Source organism: Passer domesticus, chromosome 15, assembly GCF_036417665.1.
Source record: "Passer domesticus isolate bPasDom1 chromosome 15, bPasDom1.hap1, whole genome shotgun sequence".
NCBI classification, from domain to species: Eukaryota; Metazoa; Chordata; class Aves; order Passeriformes; family Passeridae; genus Passer; species Passer domesticus.
This window is the reverse complement of record NC_087488.1, coordinates 16,641,100-16,664,998: the sequence shown is the minus strand read 5'-3', so window position 1 is coordinate 16,664,998 and position 23,899 is coordinate 16,641,100. Positions and strand designations below refer to the sequence as shown.

Here is a 23,899-nt window from a genome sequence, read left to right as displayed (position 1 = left end):
GACCCGCCCGCCGTGCCGCAGCCGCTCGGGTCAGCGCCCGGGCCCGGAACAGGGCCGGTGCCAGCTGTACCCTACAAATCCTCCTCCTTCCCCTGCAGAAATCACCTCGCCGCAGCTCTTTGGCCCCTTGCTGTGGCCTGCTCCCCGCCACCTCCCCGAAGTCTGTTGTGCCCCAGCCCACGGCTCGGCTCAGCCTGCACCTCCTGGGAGACAGATCCTGTGGGACAGCCCCGGCAGAGGGCACAGGCCCCTTGGTTCTGGCCTTACGGGCATCCGGGACAGTTTCTTAGGGCAGCCTGCTTTCTCCTGGGATCCTGAGGAGAGGTGGCAGACCGTGGGCAGGGGCAGGCAGGAACTTAATTTGGAGCATGGAGGGTTCATGGTTTAGGTGCCAGGAGCTGCACTAGTAGATGAGGCCAATTACACCCTTGCACGATGCTCTTCCAGGAACTCTGTCCCCAGCCTTGGTGGAGCAGGCTGGGGCTGACAGCCTCCCTCCTCACAGTTTTCTGGAGCAGCCATCACCTCTTTCCAGCTCCACGTTTTGTCACTTCCCACCTCCAGTTCTCAGGTTTGGCATTAAGGATGCATTTTGTGAGGGGAAGGAATGCATTGTTGTCTCTCAGATTTCTCCAACACCTCGTCTGGGGTCTCCAGGAGTCTCTCCATCATGAGTGTTGCCCTGGGATATTGGGGCGTGTCACAGCCCTTGGCATCCTGCCCCACAGCAGAAGAATGCTGGCAGTGCCACGTACAGAGAAGAATTGAGGAACACGGCCATGTGCTAAAACCCTCACAGGTGAACAGCAATCCAGCCTTGTCCACCTGCACTGCCAGCACTACCTGAGGGCAGCAGATCCCAGACAGAGCCAGCACCTGCCCCCAGTGGCAAAATCTGCAGAGCAGCTCTGTGCTCACACCTACGAGGGCCACAGCTGCCCTTCTGAGCCAGCACTGGCAGAATGCAGAGTGTATCTCCAGCCTTGTGCGCCTGTGAATGCTCTGTGACTCATCCTGCCTGTGAGCAGGACGCGAATTTGGAGGCAGGGACCCTTCCCCACTCACCAGTCTGGGGAACTACTGGATTGCACAGAGATGTTCTGGGTGAGGCTGGACGGGAGAGAGCTGGCAGTTTCTTCTTGCTCTCCCAGCTGATGAGCCGTGGCCTAGGTTTGGAAGGGGAAGACCAGGAATTGCCCAGGTTTTACAGGGGAAACCCATGTCCAAACCTTGCTGTTGCATGGGCAACATGGAATCATGGAATGTTTTGAATTGTAAGAGATTCTTCAAGGTCATAGAGTCCAACCCTTGCCATGGCCAGGGACATCTTCCACCATCCCAGGCTGCTCCAAGCCCCATCCAGCCTGGCCTGGAACACTTCCAGGGATCCAGGGGCAGCCACAGCTGCTCTGGGCACTCTGTGCCAGGGCCTGCCCACCCTCACAGGGAAGAATTTCTTCCCAATATCCAATCTAACCTTGTCCTCTGTAAGTGTAAATCCATTTCCCCTTGTCCTGTCGCTGCTTTCTTTGACCTCCCTTTTCAGCTGACATACCTGTAGAAGCTCTTCTTGTTATTCTGTATGTCCCTTGCCAAGCTCAGCGCCAGCCTTGGCCTTCCAGCTTCCATCCCTACACAACCAGGCAGTTTCCCTATGCTTTTCCCATGATACCTCTGCCTGTTTCCACTGCCTGTGCATTTCCTTCCTCCCCTCGAGTCTGACCAGCGGGTCCCACCTCAGCCATGTCAGACTTCTTCATTGCCCACTTTTTTGTGCCTGGGGATCACGAGCTCTTGTGCTCTGTGGAAAGGGCCCTTAAAGATCTTCCAGCTCTGCTCTGCTCCTTGTCCCTGAGGGCAGTTTCCCAGGGGTCTGATTGACTAACTCCTTGAAGAGCTGGCAGTTTGCTTTCCTAAAATTCAGAGCTCTGACTTTACTCTTTGCCTGACCTAAATCCCACAGGACTGCCAGCTCCACAGAGCAATGCACCTTTGGGATCCCAGCTACGCTTGGTCTCATTGCAAAAGCAACATTTGGAAACAAAAATTAACTGCCAGTGTTAGGTAGCTACCCAGAGCTGAGAAATGTACTCACAGAAAAAGAGGAAAAGCACCAGTGTTTCCCATAATGAACAAAAGCTCAATGCTGCTCTCAGCTGGACATGTGTTCTCCCTGTGCAGCTCCAGTTCCAATGGAGATAATTCCTTCATAATATATTTTTTATGGCACACATGAGACCTCTGAAATGCAGTGTCTTGTGTCCTGTAAATCATTTTCTGTAACTTGTGGATTCCTTTTCAGCTGCGTTACAGTAATGTGACTGTTTGGGGACTGGCTCGGGCTGGCAGGGGTCCCCGCTCGCGGCGCTGCCTGTGGCCTGTCACAGCGTGGCAGGAGTGGCACAGCTGCCCCGGGCAGCAGCGCTGGGCCCCGGGCAAGCCCCAGGCTCTGACTGGGAACACGGCTCCTGGCCTGTGCTCCGAGCCCTCAGCAACACTGCTGCCAATTCGGAAATCAGGCTTGAACCTTACATGGGAATGGCAGCAGGGCGGCGTGGGCCACTCGGCAGGGCTGGGGACAGACGGACGCTCCCAGGAGGCAGAGCAGGTTCACTTGGCTGCTCTGCTCAGCACGTACACGCGCCCTCTCCTGTAATTGTTCTGGTATGTAGGGATTTGCCTTGAGAGAAACAAATCCTTCTCGTACATGAAGATACGTTTATTCCAAACTGGAGAAGCTGCTGGCAGCCACAAGCCTGCTCCTGAGTTTCCCAATATTAAAAAACCCTAACCTAACCCAAGCCAAAACCCAAAGAGTTTTCAGTTTCAAAAATAAGATAAACCTCAAACTAGACTCTGTTTAATGAAGTCACAGTGCTTTGGTCTTTCTGACGCTGAGAACAAACCCAAACTGCAGTGCTTAGCAGAATGCCCCAGCTTGACATCCCTGGTGCTCTGGCTGCTGTGCTGCACAGGAGACTAACAGGATTTACAGCAAACCACACAGAACGGAGAGACAATTTCTTCTTGGGCACCAGCTTCCAGCCCAGAGGAAATTTTATAACCAGAATGTGAAGCCCTCTAAAACAAATGGTTCATCCTTAAATGCCTGCTGCTGTGCTCTGGCTCCTGATTCATCACAGAGTGTGTATTTCTCCTGCGTGGATGTCAAACGCATCCATGAGCAGATCTGAGTGTTATCCAATGCTGGCTAGTGCTGTTCAGCCATGGATGCAATAGGAGCTGATGGAGTGTAACACTTTATTTGACAGTTCTGCTCTTAAAGGCTTCTGTATTTACCCTGCATACCTGCCTCTCCAAGGCACATCAATTAGCAATGGGAGCACTTCCAGGCAGGCAGCAGTGGCCAATCTAGCAAGGCCAACTGGGAATTGCCTGGGTTGGGTAGATCACCTAGTTCATGCCCCACATTTTGGCAGGTATCAAGATCAGTTGATTTGTACAAAGGGAAAGGAATCTGGGCGCCCATGGAGCAGCCACCCCTTGCATGCAGTTTTTTCTAAGTTCCCATCACTTGGAGGGACTTTTGGCTGCCCCACCTGGGCAATATGCCTGTGATGCTCTCATCTCCACAGGGGCAGCAGTGCTGAGATTTGTCCCAGAATCTTGGGGACATGTGACAATAAGTCATGGTTGGCAGCCGAGAGCCCTTCCCTGCACCCCTGCCAAGGTCTGACTGCACATGCTGACGAGCAGGCTCCAGTTAGAGCCACATTTGACACATTCTAGGCTGGGAAGCCCTTTCAGAGGTGCTGCTGCCCCAGCTGGAGCTGTGCAAAGGCTGGTGGCCCGGCTCATGGGGGGAGGCAGAACTCCACTCCAAGGCTGAGAGGACTGAGTGCTGGCACACTCACTGCTTAGACATGGGAGTATCTACTCCAGTATTCTCACACCTCTGCTCCAGGAACAGAAACTGGGAGAGGAGCAGAGTCAGGCTCTGAGGACATCTTCAGACTGCAGAGCCCGTCTGAGGGGGGCCTGGGTATATCTGGCCAAGTGAGAAGGGAGCTGGAGAGCATGTCCCTGCTCTCTAAGCACACAAGCGGATGAGCACCAAGAAAGGAGGAAAATGGCCTCAGATAATAGTCTGTGCTGGCACAAAACCAAAGAGGTATGAGTTGGCACAAATAACTTTTGGCTGGAAATCAGATGGTTTCTAACAGTGGGAGAAATGTTGTTCTGGAACAGATTCCTGAGAGGAGCGTTGGGGGCAAGGTATGCAATTAGTTTTAAGATTGAGTTTGAAATGGACTTTATAACATCATTGCCAGCAATTGCAGGGAAATGGGATTTGATGGCCCAAGCTGTCGCTTCTAGTTCCATGCTCCTGTTGTCATTCACAAGCACCGATCAGAGCAGGAGCCCTCTAACAGGAAAGGGCTCTCTAATCTATCAAAGGCTTAACAAGATCCATTGAAGAGAATCTGGAATTAGACTCATTTGAGTGCAATGAAAAGGGTGTATTTTAACAGGGACAGTAATTTCCTTTTGTAATAATTTGTGAAGGAATATCACAGCACACTTCTCTTGGAAGGCTTTACACTGCTACTGGAATTCTTTGTAAAGAACTGGGCCCAGCTGGGAGCCAGGATGTGGTCCCTGCAGGAGAGTCTGTGGCCTGAGAATCTCTACATCCAGTACCCCAATTATTGCTTCTTCTAAGGACTAAATTCCAGAGATTATCACCTCAATTTCATGACTTTTACAAACACTAGGAATATATTTTTCAGAAAACTTCATAGGCTAACCTCCCATAATTCTTCCTCATTATTTACTTGTCAACAGAAGCAATGAAACACCTTGAAAAGAAGTGGATTAATGCACACAGTGCTCTACATCCTTCAGGAAATGAATAAAGTTTGTAAATATATACTGAATAGCAAAAAAACCCCAGTAAAACTGCAATGACATTTAAACTCCAGTCAAAGAAAGCACTCAAGATGTTTCGCAGTGGCATTCCACTCTGTCAAGCCATTTTCCCATTCATAGAAACAGCTTTAGGTTTAGAATCATTGTTAATTCTGATGGTGGTTAGGAGCAGCTCCAGTGATCTAAACAGCCCAGTCTGGCACCTACATTCATTTCCTTGACCTAAAATTACAAAGGTGGAAGAAGACAGCACTGGGCAAGCTGCTCAGGCACCAAGCCCACTGTTTCACTGATATGCTGTTCACAGTTGCTATAAAAAAAGGAACAGCTCTTGGACTTAGAGAAATGCATGTCCCACAAATATGCTGTGGAACGTGGTCTATCCAGTGTGTGGTCCTGAAAGTGGAGCCAGAGGGAAAGCCAGTCAGCCTGAGAGGTGTGTGCTAGCAGAGGTGAGAGAGGGGCAATAGGGGCACTCCCAGTGACACAGAGGGTCCCTCAGGGTCCCACCAGCTCCTGAAGTCTGCCTTTGCACACTCTAAGGTGCCAAGCACCCCTGGCTCCCACTGCTCCAGAATCAGAGCAGCTATGGCAAACACAGGCAATGCTGGAGCTTCGGGACTTTGGTTTCTTCTGTCACTGTTGGGACAAACAGGCCTTAGGAAAGTCAAGAAAATATTTGAAACTAGGAGATTTTCCATCTATTGTTGAACAACTGAATTACAGATCTGTTCCCTCTAAACCTCCCCGTGCGGTTCTGGGGCTCCCCCCACTTTTCCTTCAGTCAGCCCCCTGTGGTGCTGGGAGAGCCAGCCTTGCCTGTCCTTGGGGAGAGGAGATGGAGGCACCCCGGGGCTGTGCCGCCCTGCCCACCCGAGCCCGCCTGGCACAGCCAGCCCCGGGACACGGGCAGGGTCCGGCTGCGGGGGCTGCAGCCCTCCCGAGCAGCCTGTGCCCTGCAAGCCCAGCCCCTGCCGTGCCCCCCGGTGCCCTCGGTCCCAGCACGGCCCGGGGGAAGGGCACTGCAGCCCCCATGTGTCAGGGGCTCCGTGAGTGGCTCTATCTGCACGGGATCAGGAGATAATCTCCCTCTAATCTCGGCTCTTACAGCACGAGGAGCAGGGCTGGCGCAGGCAGCCCTTTGCTGACTGCACGGCAGGGTGACATGCGAGTCTGTGCTGAACACGGTGTTAGGTGGCTGTCTCCATCCTGGGCTGAACAGCGGTGACAGTCAGAGAGGGGAACACAGCATCCACAGAGAAGCTGTCTCAGATGTGCAAAGTATCTGAGGGTGTCACTGCTTGGCAGCTGGGAGGGAAACTGAGGCAGGGAGGGAGGCAGAGGCCACCTGTGTCACAGAGTGACTTTGACAGAGGCTGGTAGAGGGTGGCAGAGGCTGCAGAGGGTGTGTCACACTGACACCAGCCCCAGCTGTGTGGCTTCAGCTTCACAGCCAGGGCTGCCTCCGGGGCAGCTGTGACTCAAGCACAGCCCCGTCCTGCTGCTGCCAGGGACTGCACACTGTGGCTGCAGGGAGCTCATTCTGAGCCATCAGGACACCTGCAGCCAGCCAGCCAAGGACAAACAGGTAACAGGACAGCCAGGAGACCACCTGGCCTCCCTAATCCCTGCCGCCTGGCTTCTGTGACTCCCACGGTTAGTGCCCTGCTCGCTCAGTGCTGGGAGAGTCCCCAAAGCACTGGGGGAAATCCTGAAATGGGAAGAAGTGGGACACACCTACCAAACGGTGCAGAGCTGAGGACCTTGGACCCAGCTCATCTGCTGCATGGCCTGCTGCCACATTAGTATCAGGAGGCTGGCTTAGAAATGTTTCATCAACATATTCTGTGCTTTCTAAAATGCCCTTCACCAGCTGCGTGGGCCACTCCAGAACTCCCAGGCTGGGCAGCTTGGCTGCCCACGGAGATGGGCCAGGTGCTGCAGGCTGGCACAGTCCATCCCCTGCTGCAGGACCGTGTGTGACCAGATGGCACTGCAGGCTGCAGCTCCAGCCCCAGCTCACAGCTGGCTCACGCCGGGCTCTGAGGGGCTCGGCATGCACTGCCGTAGCCTTCAGAGAGGGCACGGCCAGTGCAGGCTCTGCAGCCATGTGTTCAAGGGGATTCAGCTCCCCCTGAGCACCAGACAAGCTGCTTTTCTTGTCCCTTTCCTTCTCCCTCCATGGCCTTCTTGGGGCATGGAGCAAAGACAGTCACTACTGCCCTTTGCTGGAAACAGCAATGCCCAGTGTGAGTCCCTGTAAATCATCTGCTCTCTCTCATCCCGCCCCTTCCCTGTGTGGTTCCTTCTCCCTCCTCACCTGCCATTCAGCCAAGCCCTGCTGATTTCAGTAATGTAATCCCTGCTTATTAGATAGATCCTCCACCTACCTCATAATTTCTGTATCTCTTCTGTGAGCTGCCTAATTTATCACTCTGCCTGGTAACAAGGTACCCAGTGTGCTACCACTAAGATTTATTCTTCAGAAACACCCATGCCACCTCCTTGGCAGGGCTCTGCTCCCTTGGCTCCTGAGGGACCCTTTCTTACAGGATTTTGAATTATTTAACTTGGGATTGAATCTGAAAGCATTCCCTGGAGGTGATATTTCCCATCCCATAGTTGCCAGAGATGGAACAGTCCTGCTCTGGAGGACAGAACATTGAGGGATGTTGAGAAGGACCAGGAAACAAAATGGGTGTTTGCCACGTGTAGTCCTCTCTGATGAATCCTGCAACCTGAGTTATCCCCTGCTGTGAGAACACAGCAAATGTATTCAGTCTGTGATCCAGTCCAGCTGCAGGAGCGAGTTCCGGGTAGAACCGACTCATGTAAAAAACATTTGGCTTCATTTGGGAGCAGAAAACTCCTGCTGTGTGCCGAGGGACTGACTGGGCAAGCTGGTGTCAGTGGTGTCAGGCCAGGGTGTTACCTGCAGTTCCAGCCCACAGGTCTCAGGGATCCCCCGTGTCCTCACAGCACTCCTCTCAGGGCTGCCAGGGCACAGCCAGGCTGCCCTTGCCCCCCCTGCCCTGCTTGCTTCCCTGTACCTTCCTCTGGTCCCGCTGCCTGCGAGCAGCAGGGCTTGGCCTCGCTGGCAGCAGGACCAGACAGCAGCCCCCAGCCCTCAACACCCCCCTGCCTCTGGTCCCTCTTCCAACAACTCTAGCAGGTTGTTCTGCGTGGGCCAGGTTTGTCCTTGCTGTGGCACTCAGCTCCCAGGACCTCTCCAATGCCCAGCACAGATTTTGAGGAGCTCCTGGACTGGCTCCAAGCTGGAGCAGTGACCCAGAAGGAAAGGCAGATGTGTCTGCCCAGAGTTCAGGACAGGGCAGGGAAAGGACACTGTGATGGAGGTGGAAATACCTGTGCAGGGATCACTGGGCCCTCTCCCACCTGCTGTCCTTGTCCCTGTCCCATGAAGGGCCAGCACTGTGCTGGGAACATCCCCTGCCCCTTCCTTGTTTGCCCCTTTCCAGCCGTGCCACTTCCTTCTGCAGCTGAGCAATGCAACCACTCTTGGCCAGGTGAGGGTTTTCTTCCATGATATGAGAAGTGATAGCCCATGAACTTGAGAGTCTTGGGAATGTTTACGGAAAGGAAAAGCTAAAAGCCCTCAGGATGCCAAAGCAGGGGGCTCAGGGCTTGCACTCGGGCACTGTGTGACTTGAAACCCACCGTGCAGGGGGCTGGAGGCAGAGGGGATGCTGACACTCCTGAAACAAACTTCAGCTTCACCTGAGCAGAGCTTCTAAAAACTCTGCCAGAAAGGTCAAACAGTCCTTCCAAGACCATGAGGCTTTCTTAGAGAAGAATCAACTATAGCTCTCATTATGGAAAACAGTCAAAATAATACAGCGATGCTCCCTCTGAGGGAAAATAGATAGTGCGAGTTATTCCATCTTCCCATTCAGCGATATCAGTTTAGAAAAGCGAGGCTATTTACAGAGAGCATTTTGCTTCCAGTACTTCTGAAGTAAGTGAATTCTGAATTAGTTTAAGTGCAGGATAAATCAGCGAAATAGGAACATCTTTACACTCCAATAAGATGCTATTACTCATAAGCATATTGCACTCCAGCTTGTGGGCTAAAACTACCAGTGCATGACAGGACACCAAGGGCATGAAATGCAGGGGATCCATGAAAATTAGCACAGCACCTTTGGTGTGAAGAGGTAATTTGGGATATTGATTGGTGATGATGGCAGCCCAGTGCTGAGATGCTCTGACCTGATCCTGTAATCCCAGATACTCCAGCCAGCCTTGAAAATCCCAAAACCCCTTCCAAAAGCAATCTGTATTTCTTCAGATTTCAGATCAGAGGCTGAAGCAGGAACATGGAATTAAATGTTGTGCAGCTGTTCAGGACACCGAGGCCCCATGACTCGTTTGCCTCATCCATCATGCACGGAAAGACCCCAGGCTGGAGCAGAGGGGTCAGGTGGCCCAGCCAGACACACAGACACATGGCAGGGGACAGGGGGTGTGCAGTGAGTGTGACCCAGGCTGGAGCACAGTGCACAGGGTGGCAACTGCACAGAGGTGAAAAGAAAGTGAGGAGCTGAGGCTGCTGCAGAGGAAGATGGAGCATCACCACAGGATGTTTGAATAAATTTATTTTTTTTTAATGTCTGTGACGTCCCTGGCTGGGGGACACCCACAAGTGGGCACAAGGACAAGGGCACAGGTAGCCCTGTGCCCTGTTCCCCACTGCATGGGTTGTTTGGCCTGCGGCACAACACTGGGCAGGCCCACTCCTGGCAGCACAGCATGGAGCTCTGGTGTGCCCAGTGTCATTGTGGGGGATACAAATAGGATATGCACTCAGAAAGACAAACCTGGAGGGCTCCAGGGATGACTGCACATGATGGATTGTGCTTTGTGGGTGCGATCAGCTGCTGAGCAAGACCTTCAGCACAGGCAGTCCCTTCCAGCCCTCGGGATGTCTCCAGGGAAGGAACCTCCTTGGGCTGCAAGTTCAGGCTGGTCAGAGGAACGATGCTGAGTCTTCATCATCCATGTCCCAGCTGGCTTCAAGCATGACAATAAGAGGAAGAAGAGCAGAAAGGGCTTTGCAATTTTCACCATTTCCCTCCCTCCTCCCCTTGCAATGGGGAAGGAGACTGAAGTTCCTGAGCAGTTCCAAGCACTGGGTCAGTGACCCAGGCAGGTTATCACAGCACCACGTGCTGAGGTACATTGTGCTGAGATCTGCCATGGGAGCCCAGCTGCTTTCCCACTGCCAGCTGACCTTCCCATGGGCTGGTGTCTGGGTCCTGTACCTCCAGCTCTGCAGCAGAGGTGTCAGAATCCTTTCTGGGAAATGGAAAGCAGCCACGCGCTGGATGCAGAGAGGCACTGAGAGTCTCTCCCTGATCCCTTGACATCTTTCACCCTACTTCTCACAAGCTGCTTGGATTCTGTGTCAAGAGGGTGATTCTGCAAATTACATCGGTTCTTGTCTCCTCTTCGTTGGCATGGCAACCTGGGAGGATGGATGGCACAGCCCTGCTGTAGCTCAGGGATGCAGGCACATCCCGGCTCCTCCGTGGCCGTGCTCCCGCTGATCAAGGAGACGGTGCCCCAGTCCCAAACAGAGCAGCTCTGTGGCAAACACAGGTCCAGCTCCCAGGGTGCTCCTGGGCTCTGAGTCCCACTGGTGGAAGGGCCGGGATGGGCTCAGGTGAGGCAGCAACAAACCCAAGTGCAGGGCATGGGTGCCCAGGCCAGCAGCACTCCAGACCCACTTGCCAGCACGGCCACCTCCCAGCTCTTGGACCTCATAGTCCTGGGCAGGGATCCACTATTCCTGCTGTCTCAATAAATAAATTTAAGCATTTTCCAGCTCAGCAACCAGAGCCATTGCTGGGCTTGCATTTGTGTCTGATTAATGAGACAGTTGGTCATTTACACATCTCTTGGGGTCTCTTGTCTTTCCTGGGTAATTCTGAAGTTATGGCTGTTTACACAGAAGAGAATCACATCACCTTGCCAAGAGCACAGCTGGAGTGATCCACGTGGAAATTGATCTTCAAGGACCTAAGGCAATGGCACCCCCATGGAGTTTCAGTGAGTGCTCATCCTTTCCTGGAAAACAGCTTCTGCAGGTTGAAAGTTGCCCACGTAAATCTTGGGGAGACTGGGGCCATTCTTGCTCAAAGGATCTGAAGTGCCTGAGACTGTTTGACTTCACCTTCCTTGGGAGAGGCACCAAGAGAGAGCCAGGGGGAATGGGACTGGCCATCACAAAAGCCCTGAATTGTGGATTCTTCCCAGCTGGGGGTGGGAGGGTTGATTTCCAGGAGCAGACTGGCTGTCAGACCATTTGTGATAAATCTGTTTGCAAAATTATTATGTTAAAAGGTTTTAATTATTAGGGACATGTTAGGAAGACAGCTGGGTAATACAAATACAGCCTTCTGTTGTTCCCATCAGGCCTGATCAGTCCTTGGTTTTCTCACATCCCAGCATAAATCTGGAATAATCCTCCAGGTCAGAGGAATCAGGCTGCTGTCATGGCAAAACGCAGCCTGGGAAGAGTGTGCTGACATGGATGATTTGGGGGATGTTTTTACAAACCAGGACTTGTTCCTGAGTCTCAGACCTGGGATTAGTGCTGGCACTAAGTCCTGAAGATTCCTCTGTGTGTGACCTTGGAGCTGCTCTGCCTTTGAGAAGCAAAGGCTGGAGCCCAGCATGGCTGGCAGCACCCCACTCCAGCTGGGGCTCCAGGAGCAGCTTGGAGCCAGTGCAGATCCCCAGTCCTGGCAGTCAAGAGCTGCTGTCCCACCTTGCTGCCATCCATCCGGGCCTTTCCCAGGGCTGCAGGACTGTGCTGGGTGATCCTGAGCAGGCGATTACCTGGGGCAGCTCCCTGTGCCCCTGGAGCTCGGGGAGCCCGGTGCCAGGTGAGCGCAGCAGCACAGGGTGTGATAACAGTGGCACAGCATTCCTGTGTGAAGAGGTGGGTAGGAGGTGCCCCACAGGTAATTTACCACAAGATTCTACTGGAGCACCCCACTCCAACACTACTGTTATCCCCCAACAGCCCCTAGGGAAGTGGCTGAGCAAGGGCTGGGCAGACTTCTCTCTTGCTTTCCCTGCTTGGGTGGACCTGACACCAAACTTTGCCAGCAATGCGGGTTTGATGCCTCCCTGCTCTCTAGCCCAGCGCTCACGTGGACCTCTGAAAAACAATTTGAATTTAATAAGTTCAGTTAACTGACAATTAATCAAAAACAATTTTGTACAGGTTCCTTTTTCATTATAAAAACATTCTGATCTGTCTTTTCATTTCTCAAAACTGTCTTTCTGTGGTCATTTTCCTGAAACACCTCTCCTCTCCTGCTGGTGATACAATCACCTTTCCTTACCTGGGCTGTCTGGAAGAGCAAAAGCCTCAGAAACTCCTGAACCCCTGCACCTTCCCATGGGGAGGCACGGGGCAGCCCTCCCTGTGCACAGGTGTGTCCTCAGGGGGGACACTGAAAATTCCTGCCAAGGCACCAAGGTGGTGTTTGGCACAGAGCAGCATCTCCCTGGCACAGAGAGCCCTGCGTGGGACCAGAGCTGGCAGCAGCTGGCAGTGCCCTGGGCTGTGCCCCCGTGCCCGCAGGCTCTGAGCTGAGTCTCGCTGTGCTCACCGCTGGGTTCCTGCCCCGACGGGCGCCTGCAGCGCCTCAGCCTCTCCCGAGGCTGGTGCTGAGCTCGAGGGCAGGTGGGGCTGGGCAGCCCACCTGGCACCGTGGCACGGCTGTGTGCCCCCAGGGCCAGCCCAGAGCGTGTGCCCACAGTGCTCCCGAGTGCCAGGCTGTCCCCTCGGCCCGCTGGGCACGAGGAAATCCATCTCGCTGCTTATCGCTGTGCTGCTCAGGCTGATTTACTGTTATTGGCACTCAGCAACCTTTGCCATTTATATTCGGTGCCAAGCCTCAATTTACAGTATACTTTCTGCTTCAGCTCACCCCAGCCTCTATCTCCACCTTCCACATTAATGCAGGATATGTGTGGAATTCATCTTGGAATTTATTTAAAAACCATCAGCCATCCTGGCTTTAATACCTTCCCTCATCAAGGCAGCACAAAGCTCGATTTAAATGAAAATTGGGGAATTATGGATTGTCACCCAAGCCAGCACCTCCTGCTGTACTGGCACAACCACAGCCAGGCACGCAGGGAGCCACAGCCACTGATTGGGATAAAAGTAACATGCCTGGGAAAGTAAAATCGGTAACATGAGCTGCCCCAAGTTTCATCAGGACTTCAGGAAGAGTCTCCAGTGTCACAGTCAGCAAAGCCAGCACCTCCTGGTGCCAGGGCCCCTGCACAGTTCCTGCCCTGGAGCTGGGAAGACACTGCCCTGCTTTGGCCTCAAGCCAGTAGCAGCAATCGGTGGTGGCTGCTGCTTTCCTTGAAAGAGTGTGGAAAATGGGTTTACAGCTAAAAAAGGAATTAAAATACTCAAGCAATAGGCCAGCAGTGAACAGCACATAATCCCTGCAGAATAAGCAGAGCTAAAGAGCTGAAAGCAAAAAAGAGCATAAATAGAAAATCTGCAATTGTTGTGCAGCTTTCCGTGCTGGGAGCTGTTCCAGCACCTGCACAGAGACCCTGGCCGGGGGCCAGATCCTGCACCCAGAACCCCGGGCACAGGGGCTCTGCCCATGCCTGTCAGGGATGCTGGGTGATGAGGAGCTCTGGGTGGCCGCAGAAGGTGCTACAGGGGAGTTGTGTGTGCAGAGAAATGATCCACAGGGCAGGAGAGGGTCCTGCAGAGGCCCCCAGGAGAGCCAGGGGCAGGGCTGGGCAGGGACAGCGTGGTGGCTCTTACCCCAGTGACAGATCTGGCCGTTTCCCTGCAGTTAAACAAAAAGGCTCGATGGTGCAATGTGTGCCCAGTGCCAGAGCCAGCAGGGTGGCTGCGGGTGCTGTGGCACTGTGACAGCCACTGCTCCACCGGGGGCCCGGGCATGAGACCCCCGAGTGGCTGAGTGAGTGAGTGAGTGCGTGAGTGAGTGCGTGAGTGAATGAGTGAGTGAGTGAGTGAGTGAGTGAGTGAGTGAGTGAGTGAGTGAGTGGTGCTCTCAGTGAGTGAGTGAGTGAGTGAGTGAGTGAGTGAGTGAGTGAGTGAGTGAGTGAGTGGTGCTCTCAGTGAGTGAGTGAGTGAGTGAGTGCGTGAGTGAGTGAGTGAGTGGTGCTCTCAGTGAGAGAGTGAGTGAGTGAGTGAGTGAGTGAGTGAGTGAGTGAGTGAGTGAGTGAGTGGTGCTCTCAGTGAGTGAGTGAGTGAGTGCGTGAGTGAGTGAGTGAGTGAGTGGTGCTCTCAGTGAGAGAGTGAGTGAGTGAGTGAGTGAGTGAGTGAGTGAGTGAGTGAGTGAGTGATGCTCTCAGTGAGTGAGTGAGTGAGTGAGTGAGTGAGTGAGTGAGTGAGTGAGTGAGTGAGTGAGTGGTGCTCTCAGTGAGTGAGTGAGTGAGTGCGTGAGTGAGTGAGTGAGTGAGTGGTGCTCTCAGTGAGAGAGTGAGTGAGTGAGTGAGTGAGTGAGTGAGTGAGTGAGTGAGTGAGTGGTGCTCTCAGTGAGTGAGTGAGTGAGTGCGTGAGTGAGTGAGTGAGTGAGTGGTGCTCTCAGTGAGAGAGTGAGTGAGTGAGTGAGTGAGTGAGTGAGTGAGTGAGTGAGTGAGTGAGTGAGTGGTGCTCTCAGTGAGTGAGTGAGTGAGTGAGTGAGTGAGTGAGTGAGTGAGTGAGTGAGTGGTGCTCTCAGTGAGTGAGTGAGTGAGTGAGTGCGTGAGTGAGTGAGTGAGTGAGTGGTGCTCTCAGTGAGAGAGTGAGTGAGTGAGTGAGTGAGTGAGTGAGTGAGTGAGTGAGTGAGTGGTGCTCTCAGTGAGAGAGCAGTGAGTGCTGAGCTCTGGGCCAGGGAGCAGCTCAGTGAGGGGCTCTGGCTGGAAGCTCGACTCGATGGGGATGAGGGGGTTCCAGAAGGCAGCTGCAGACACTGCCCACAGCCAGGGAAAGGCTGGAGCCACATGTGCTCACTGCTGCAGGGAGGGGGCTTCTGCACAAAGTCAGGAACCAATGACAGATATTGCAGAAAACCCCTGTTTCCCACATTTGGCATCAACTCATTTTCTTTTGGAGAGCCAACCTTTGCTCCTTTGAGGAAGGGACAAAAGAAATATCATTGATAAGTTTTTCAGCTTCATTACAATATTCTGTAAAACAAATGTGTATCAGAAAATACAGATGTTGCAGCTGTCATTTGGGATAACCTGATTATCCTTTTATTTCTAGCTTTGTTCAGAATGAATTAGCTGTGGTAGTCTGTTCAGATAGATAATGAGGGGCAGGCTAAACACCGGAATGTAGGGAGCATTCTCCAGATCAGAGCTGCACCAGGCTGCAGAGCCAGCCTTGTGCTCACCACGCTGTGCCCAGGCCTTTGCTCCCTTCCTAGAGCCTCTGAGACGATGGGAAATGCTGCTGTGTGCTGCTGGAGGGCTGCCAGGAGCGGGCTCCGCCTGCGGGCACATCCCAAAGCCTCTGTGGGGTGCTCCTGGCAGCCCTGCCGCAGACCAGGGCCCCGAGGGAAGGTTTTCCCAGCCCTGGGGCCGGCTCAGAGCGAGATGTGGCTGCTGTGCTGCAGGCGCTGCCCCGGGGTGAGGCAGGCCTGGCCAGGGCTCTGACCTGCACCCCACTCCGGCTGAACATTTGGACCCAGAGCTGCTTTGCTTCTGGGCTCCGATCTCAGTCTAATTAACAACTGCATCCAGCACAGTCTGTGCAGAGATTCAATGCCCCCATCCCCGTTATTAACTCCACTCACTTTTTAACAATAGAAAGTGAAGACATTTTCTTTGTAAGTCTGATGTTGTTTTGGCAGCTGTTGAACATGTCAATCTCTGCAGAAGCTAATTCTTCTGAATCAGGCCATAGTCAAATTCTTTTTTCTAACTGTAGATATTTAAAGCCCAAATGATTAGATAATCCTGAATACAAATTAATAAAGCCCAAGAAGAAGGAAAAGGGGAAAACGAGCCGCTTTAGTGAGGTCCCATCCCATATGCTCTGACAAAAATACTGCAGATAAAGGCAGGTGTAGGTGTGCGGCAGGACTGGAGCGTGACTCTGCAGGCTCGGTTCAGGGGCTGGGTCTGCCCGTGCTCTGTGCCATGGTTTTGGAGGGTCCCCTCGCGCCTCCACAGCAGTTTCTGTCCTACAACAGAACCTTTCTGGCGGCTCCAGAAGCAGCTGCGGGTGGCGGATGGAGGAGCCGCTGTGGGCAGTCACCTCTCGCCTCTGTCGGAGCCCCAGCGCGGGTTCCCAAGGGCTGACAGGGACCGGTTCCGGCCGCCCTGGAGCCACCCCCGCTCCCGGTGGAACTACAAGTTTGCCGTTTTACTGATCAGGAGTAAATGCAGTCCCGGGAGGCGGCTGAGGGCCCGGCAGAGCAGAGCGGCTCTGCCAGCAGCGCCCGAGGAGCTCCGGGCTCAGCCCCGGGGATGCCGGCCTGGCCCCGGGGATGCCGGGCTGGCCCCGGGGATGCCGGGCTCAGCCCCGGGGATGCCGGGCCGGCCCCGGGGATGCCGGGCTCAGCCCCGGGGATGCCGGGCTCAGCCCCGGGGATGCCGGGCTCAGCCCCGGGGATGCCGGGCTCAGCCCCGGGGATGCCGGGCTGGCCCCGGGGATGCCGGGCTGGCCCCGGGGATGCCGGGCTCAGCCCCGGGGATGCCGGGCCGGCCCCGGGGATGCCGGGCTCAGCCCCGGGGATGCCGGGCTCAGCCCCGGGGATGCCGGGCCGGCCCCGGGCATGCCGGGCTCAGCCCCGGGGATGCCGGGCCGGCCCCGGGGATGCCGGGCTCAGCCCCGGGGATGCCGGCCTGGCCCCGGGGATGCCGGCCTGGCCCCGGGGATGCCGGGCCGGCCCCGGGGATGCCGGGCTGGCCCCGGGCATGCCGGGCTCAGCCCCGGGGATGCCGGGCCGGCCCCGGGGATGCCGGCCTGGCCCCGGGGATGCCGGGCCGGCCCCGGGGATGCCGGGCTGGCCCCGGGGATGCCGGGCCGGCCCCGGGGATGCCGGGCTCAGCCCCGGGGATGCCGGGCCGGCCCCGGGGATGCCGGGCTCAGCCCCGGGGATGCCGGGCTGGCCCCGGGGATGCCGGGCTCAGCCCCGGGGATGCCGGGCTGGCCCCGGGGATGCCGGGCTCGGCCCCGGGGATGCCGGGCTGGCCCCGGGGATGCCGGGCTCGGCCCCGGGGATGCCGGGCTCAGCCCCGGGGATGCCGGGCTCGGCCCCGGGGATGCCGGGCTGGCCCCGGGGATGCCGGGCTCAGCCCCGGGGATGCCGGGCTGGCCCCGGGGATGCCGGGCTGGCCCCGGACCTGCCCTCGCTCCTGCAGGGACGCTCCCAGCCTGGAAAGGAGAGGCATCGGCTCTGCAGCAGCCCTGAAAGGAGCTCGAGTGTCCCGGGGGCTCACTGGGAGCCGGAGGGGCAGAGCAGCACCGCAGAGCAGGTGCTGAGCGAGGCTGGGCTGGACACTGCTCACCCAGCAGGGCTGGCTGCCCACACGCTCATAAATATTCTCCATGCAGGCAAGACTGGCTGGGTTTTGATGGTGGTTTTGCTAGAGAGCTTTTGCAGGGATCTTTATCATTCAGTGTCTGTGTAAAACACTTTCCAGAGTCTAAATCCTGCTATAGAAAAACTATATATCAAATGCCCCCCTCTGCTGATACACTGGGCAGGAGTTGCCAGCCTGTGCTGACAGCCAGCTCCAGGCAATATGATAGATATGTGGCTAATAATCAATCGATACTTTTGTTTAGGCCTCTGTCTATCAGTCTGGCATTGTGTGAACTAATTAGATGATAAAATGTGATGAATGTGTATTAAAGTCAGCTTCCTCCTGTTAGTACTCCAGGGACCCTTTCCATTTTCTAGCTGACCTTTTAGATCTCAGCTTTATTGTACGTGAACGCAATTAAATCAATTTGTCAGATATTTGCATTGCTCCTGCTAGTTCAGAATTCAATTAGTCAGTGTCACTTTACCGTCCTTGTCAGCCTCTGCACCAGCTTGGGGGAAAAAACAACGAAAAAACCCACCCTAAAAAGCCTGTTCAAACCAAACCAAATCCTACCAAAACTCGGCTCCTCTCCCTGTGGCTCATTTCTCCATGGCTCACACTATTTCCTGCTGCTGCCCCGTGCCAGGGCTGCATCCCAGCTGGTGCGTGGGGCTGTGACACCCGAGGGTCCCCTGTGCCAGGGTGCAGGGGACCTGACTGCAGCAGGCAGACCACTTGGGGCTGCTGGGGCAATTAGCAGGCACCCCTTGTTACCACTGCTCTGTGCTGAGTGAAATCTTGTCTGGCAAAATTATTCCCAGAAGCAGAATGAACCTGCAGCAGCCATCGCCACGCTACAAGGGTTTTAACAATATTCAAATGAGAGCCAACCTTGGCAATTATTTTTCTTCCTGCTGCTCTGAAGTGATGGCTCCTTTATCCATATTTTATCAGCCAGCAAGGAGCTCTGATAGTTAAGATTCTGCTGCTTGCTTAGATCCATGAGAGCACATCCTGCAAGTCTGTTTGAAATTAGCACACAGGAATGGGGCTGTGAGCCAGGGCTCGGTCTTTGCCCTCCCCACTGCAATGTGGAGTTACTCTTAACGGTAGAGCTGGCAGGGGTGGGAGCTGGCCCAATGCCCCCAAGCACTCGGGGGGCATTGGCTCCTTGGCACCGTCTCCAGCCCCTTCCCCCGGCGCTGCCTCCACCCTCACCCACAGCTGGTGTGTGCCAGGACGGCCACATGCATCCTCCACCTCCTTGGAGCTAAAAGCTCACGTGGGGAGTGCAGCTCCAGGCACTGCCAGGGCACTGTGTCATGTTCCTGCTCTGTCTGAGCCGGGCTCAGCCTCATCAGTCCCCAAGGTCCGACCCAGACCTTCTGCTGCACTACAGGACACACCCTGTTCAAAGCCACCTGGGATGGGCTTCGAGCAAAGTTGTGTCTGGGAAACGTTTGCAGAGAGCCCTGCAGGTACTTCCAGTGAGAAGCTGTTCCTGGGGCCTCACAAAGTGGAGAAATGCCACGAGGGAGAGCCCCAGCGAGGGGCTGGAGCAGGGGACGGGAGCTGCTGCCCTCCTGCTTTGAGCAACACCCAAGAGAGGCTCAAAGGGTCTAATGTTTGGATGAGAGGAGCTTTGCTTGCACAAGCTCACCTTCCTCCTCTGAGTTCTGGCTGGGATATGAATATCTGCACCATGGCAGGTATAATTAACAGATGGAACTGGCTAATTATGTCCTTCGCATGTGCGCAGAAGACGCAACTGTTAATTGCTGTTTGCACATTTATTATTCTGAGCACCAAGGCCGCTGGCATTTACTGTGACATGTGCCCTATTCAAAAACAAACACACTGTGCTCCTGTCTGCGCTCTGGTAGGATTTAAGGCCTAATGAATCTCAGCTGCTCCGCTGCCCTGTGCTTTGTGAGGGAGGGTGCCAGGGGCAGCCCCCAGACCCCACGGCAGCAGTGATGGAGCTGGGGCCTGGCTGCACAGTGGGGACAGCACGCCAGGCTGTGCAGGGGAACAGGTGCACAGGGAGCCAGCCATAGCCCCCCTGCCAGCATCACAGGGCTGGGAGTGCCCTGCACTGAGCTCCAGAGGCTGTGGAACATCACACAGCTCTTCTGTGGATGGCTCAGAAGCCAACAGGAACCCTGGACATTTATGGGACTATCCTCAGGTGCCACTCAGTGTCTGCAAGAGCTGAGACCAACTGCAGGTCACAAGTTGCTTCCAAAATCCCCACCATGAGTTGGCGCATCCACCATGCCGAAGCCTTTTCACTTCTGAGCAGGTCCCAGCCCCACGTCGTCCCCAGCTCTGCTCTGAAATCAGCAGCAGGAGCAAAACTCCTCATCTGGACCCTCTCTCAGCTTCAGGCAAGGGCTGTCCTGCCCAGTGAGGAGTGAGCCCACACGCTGGTGGTGGATCTGGGGGCTGCAGGGGCTGAGGAGGGCACATCAGCACAGCCCTGCTCCTGCTGGGCATGGGATGAGCCCTGTTGGAGCACAACCCACAGTGAAGCTAGGTATGGGCCAGAAAAGCCACCCTGCCTCTCTCTGCCTCTCTAAAGTATAACAAGGAAAACAACAATTATGCTTTCAAAAGCAATGGTGAAATCTTGAGTATTGAATGAGCATTTGAGATCAGTGCTTGGAGCTCAGCAGTTTGTTATATAAACATTGGAGATGTTTAGAGGAATTTCTACCTTTTCTGTTAAAGAGGTGAGGTGTATTTCAACGAGCACACTTTCCTCAAGGGGTCTGAGCTAACAATCTCCAGATGAATGCGTTCCTTTATGATCACAGAAAGCTGTCTCTGGCATTCCCAGAGAAGCAGGACATGCTGCATAACCCTCTGCTCCTCGACTTGCCAGAGGTGAGACACCAGCCATCTCTTCAATGTGACCTCAGCAGTGAAATTATGGACTGGAAATTTCAAAATCTTGGAAATGCAGAAGTCAAGTTTCTAATGCTGATGTTAACTCAGGCCCAATTGAATTTAACTTGTCCATTTTATGTAATATGCCTTGATACACACTTTGTCATGGAACTCAAAATAGAAGGTATTTACTTGTTACAAAGATGATGAATTTGTGTTCCTGTTACAAATACATATTTTACACGCCTTTGACTGATGACTTTCAGAGCCCAGTGTAGCGTTGTGATGTGGGTTTATATTTTCAGAGCACAGAAAGGGAGGGGCAACATGGGCAAGAAGGAATAAAACCCAAAAAAGAGCTTGGCATTAAACTTCCTCAGAGCCTGTATTCCTGCCTGTCTGGGGCAGGTCCCTGTGCTTGGTTGGCAGCTCACCAAAGCCCCGGCCCAGGGCATGGAAGCTGCTGGGGCTGGTTGGACCCCACTGCACTGATTTTGGGGGGATTGGAGGGAGATCCCTGGCTTGGGGCTGATCAGACCCAAAGTTGGGCTCCTGAAGAAAGGGAGAGGATTGGAGCAGGGACCAATGAGTTCCAAGCCACAGGCTGCAACATTCAGGCAGGAAATGTTTAGGCTCTTTTCAAGGAATGTAATTAAAATATCAAGAAAGCAGCAAATGCTGTAACTGTTTCTTAACTTGCTTTTGTTTTTTTTAATTTCTTCATTTAAACACTCCAAAGCTTGTCCTGGGTACTTATAAGCTGCTCCAGTATCAACCTGATGATTTGGATAAAATAATCACAGACCAAAGTGGGATGGTGTGCCCTCAGAAGGCCCCAGAGTTGTGGGATCTGTGGGGAGGATTTGGGAGGTTGATGGGAGGTGGCTAAAGGAGAATGAGGAAACTCCTGTATGGAGATGGCCTCCCTCCAACACTGCTCTCCATCCCAGGGGGTCACGAGAGCTGCTCATGGGCTCCAGCAGCACCTCCCTGTACTGTGCAGGGACTGTCCACAGCTTTCATCTCCTGCCCGTCCCGTATGTGCATGGGACAGGCAGGGAGCTGTTCATTATTCCTGCTGGCCCCCCGTGATAAATGTTTTCCAGAGATCAGTTCTAAATGTCCTTTTGCAGAGCCTGCTCCGATCCGTCCCTCCCGCACCACTGGGCAGAGCTCTTTGCTGTGCCAGAAGAATTACAATTCTGCACCACAGAAGGAGGAAACAGAGCCATTAATTTCCTAGCAAGTCTGCAGGGCACTTCCAGGACGGATGCTGCCTTCAGTGAAAGCTGCTCAGTTCTGGATGGAAGGGGAGTGCTTGCACCAGTCAGATCCCCAGCACCACCCTGCAGCACACCCATGAGGGACCTCATGGGGGGCCACACAGTATGCCCAGGCAGGCGAGGGGACAAGAGGGAGAGCTGAATCCCTCAGGGGGCTGTCCCCATCCGAGCAGGCTGCTGCTGCAGCTGTTGGCATGAGGCTGGTCCCCTCTTGCTGGGGACAGGGCAAGGCAGAGCTGCAGCTCGGCATGGCCCTGTGCAGCCAGGTGTGGTGGGCAGGGTCCCCTGAACCCTCTCAGCCCCTCCCCTCTCTCACGGGCTCTGGGCTGGCCCTTGCTGGGAAGGAGGTGGTGATGGGCTGCTGGAGCCCAGCCTGTACCAGTACCCTGTGCCTCCGGCTGCCAGTTGAGGAGGCATTTCCCCCACTGGCTGCTGCTGTGGCAGCTGGGCTGGCTGCTCCCACAGCTGCTGCCCTCTGGCCCTGCTGACAGTGATCCCAGCTCTGCAACCATCTCATTACTGCTGTGTGGTGGGAGCAGAGATGTGCGGGGCATTAGTCCTGCCATCAGTCATGCCGGCAAGAAATATGTTCACAACTTTCCCTCCAGCACTGTCCCTTTAGCCCACACACTGGCCGCAGCTTTGTGATTGCCTTGGATGGTAGAATGAAGAGAGCTGGCCACCATCTGGTGTGGGCTAGCTGCAGTAGGCACATGCATCTGCCTTGGGGATCAGAGAGCACCAATGGCACCAGGCAGGGCACGCACACGGACCTGGCAACGAGTGGCTGCTAGTGCCACCAGGACAGGGCCACACTGCTGCTGCTCAGAGCCAGGAACCAAATGCCAGTGGCAGGGATGTGGCCCAGCACATTGCAGCTGCTCTTCCAGGACAGGTCAGGGGGGTTGGCTCTGGGGTGCCCAGTAAGTACCCAGTGAGTCCCTGTCCCTCATCCAATGGTCCCCTGTCCCAAACCTTTGCTCCCACACAACCACATGAGGCTGTCTGCCAAGCAAGTCAATACAAATCAATCAATGTTTGCGCCCTCTCAATAACTCTATTACACCCTCAAGGACAGATCTAAACCACCCAAATGGGCCCGAAGCAGCTGCTGCGCTGCCAGCAGAGCAAGCGCGCCAGAGACTGTAAATCACGCAACATTAATATTGTCACTGACAATGAAAATCTCTGTATTGCCACGTCTGCCCGCCAGCGGTGGCCTTCAGATGTGCTTCACAAGCACCCACGCTGCTGCATCCACAGCGGAGGGTGGGTGAGGGACAGGAGCAGGCGGGGCCGCGGTGCCTTTGCCAGGCAGCAGGTCAGGGCCGTGCAGGTGCCCGTGGGCACGGCTTGGGGGCTCACCAGCACTGCCCACCCCGCACTGCCAGAGACCTGAGGACGTGCCTCCCACAGCATGATGCAAACACAGCCTTGTCTGACAAACCTGGGAGGGCAGAAGCCTTTATACCCATCACATGTCCTCCAGCCCCAGCTCTGTTTCGGGCTCCCAGCCCTGCCCACAACACAGGGAGGGTTCTGCTTAGCCAAAATTCAGAGCAGGGCAGGAGCACAATTCAGAGCAGGGAAGAGGGCACAATGGCTGCAGAGAACTGAAAGGGACTTGCACTCCTGGCTCTAGTGAGTTGAACTGGGCTGATGGCCACAGCACTGAGGCACTGCCAGCTGGAGATGGAGCAGAGAGTGCAGGAGAGGCCCCAGAGCAGCAGGGCCTCTGCTTTCCTCAGATGTTATGCAAGGTGTCGAGCTGGGAGATCGATGGGACATTCAGGGACCTGCCGATGGAGTGGCTGAGGCTGGGTTTGGAGGATGCAGAGGGAGATAAAGCACTTTGCAGCATGGCAGAGAGGAGGAGCTGCCCATCAGGGAGGCTGCCTGGCCGGGAGCCCTCCCTGCCCAGCAGCGCAGAGCCAGAGGCCTGAGCCCACCCTGCCAGCACTGCTGCCTCTGGCTGCTCCTCTCAGCCGGAGCAAACACGGCCTCCCGTGGCCACAGCAGCCTCATGCTGCCAGGATTCAGGCCAGGACAGCATCGCTTTTGGCATTCTTTAGATGTACAAGACACTGTTAGAGCCAGAGATTCAGAGTCAGCCCAGCAGGACAGAAAGGTCAGAAGACATTCTGTCACTTGTAAATAAATAATAATAAATTACCATGTTTGAGCACACTCAGCAATGCCTCTGCGTGCAGAAACATCAGGCTGGATTAGTGCACAGCAGTGACATGGGGACATGAGGGTGCTGCCACTGCTGCCTCTCCGCC

The 23,899-nt window shown here is 54.9% G+C and overlaps 1 long non-coding RNA gene across 1 annotated transcript; it reads left to right on the top strand.

The window, feature by feature from the left end:
• The first annotated feature begins 1,217 nt into the window (after positions 1–1,217).
• LOC135281316 (uncharacterized) lies at positions 1,218–2,236 on the top strand. The gene is made up of 2 exons (XR_010347999.1): positions 1,218–1,487; positions 1,964–2,236. It is a non-coding gene; the product is annotated as an uncharacterized LOC135281316 (long non-coding RNA).
• The last annotated feature ends 21,663 nt before the right edge of the window (positions 2,237–23,899 follow it).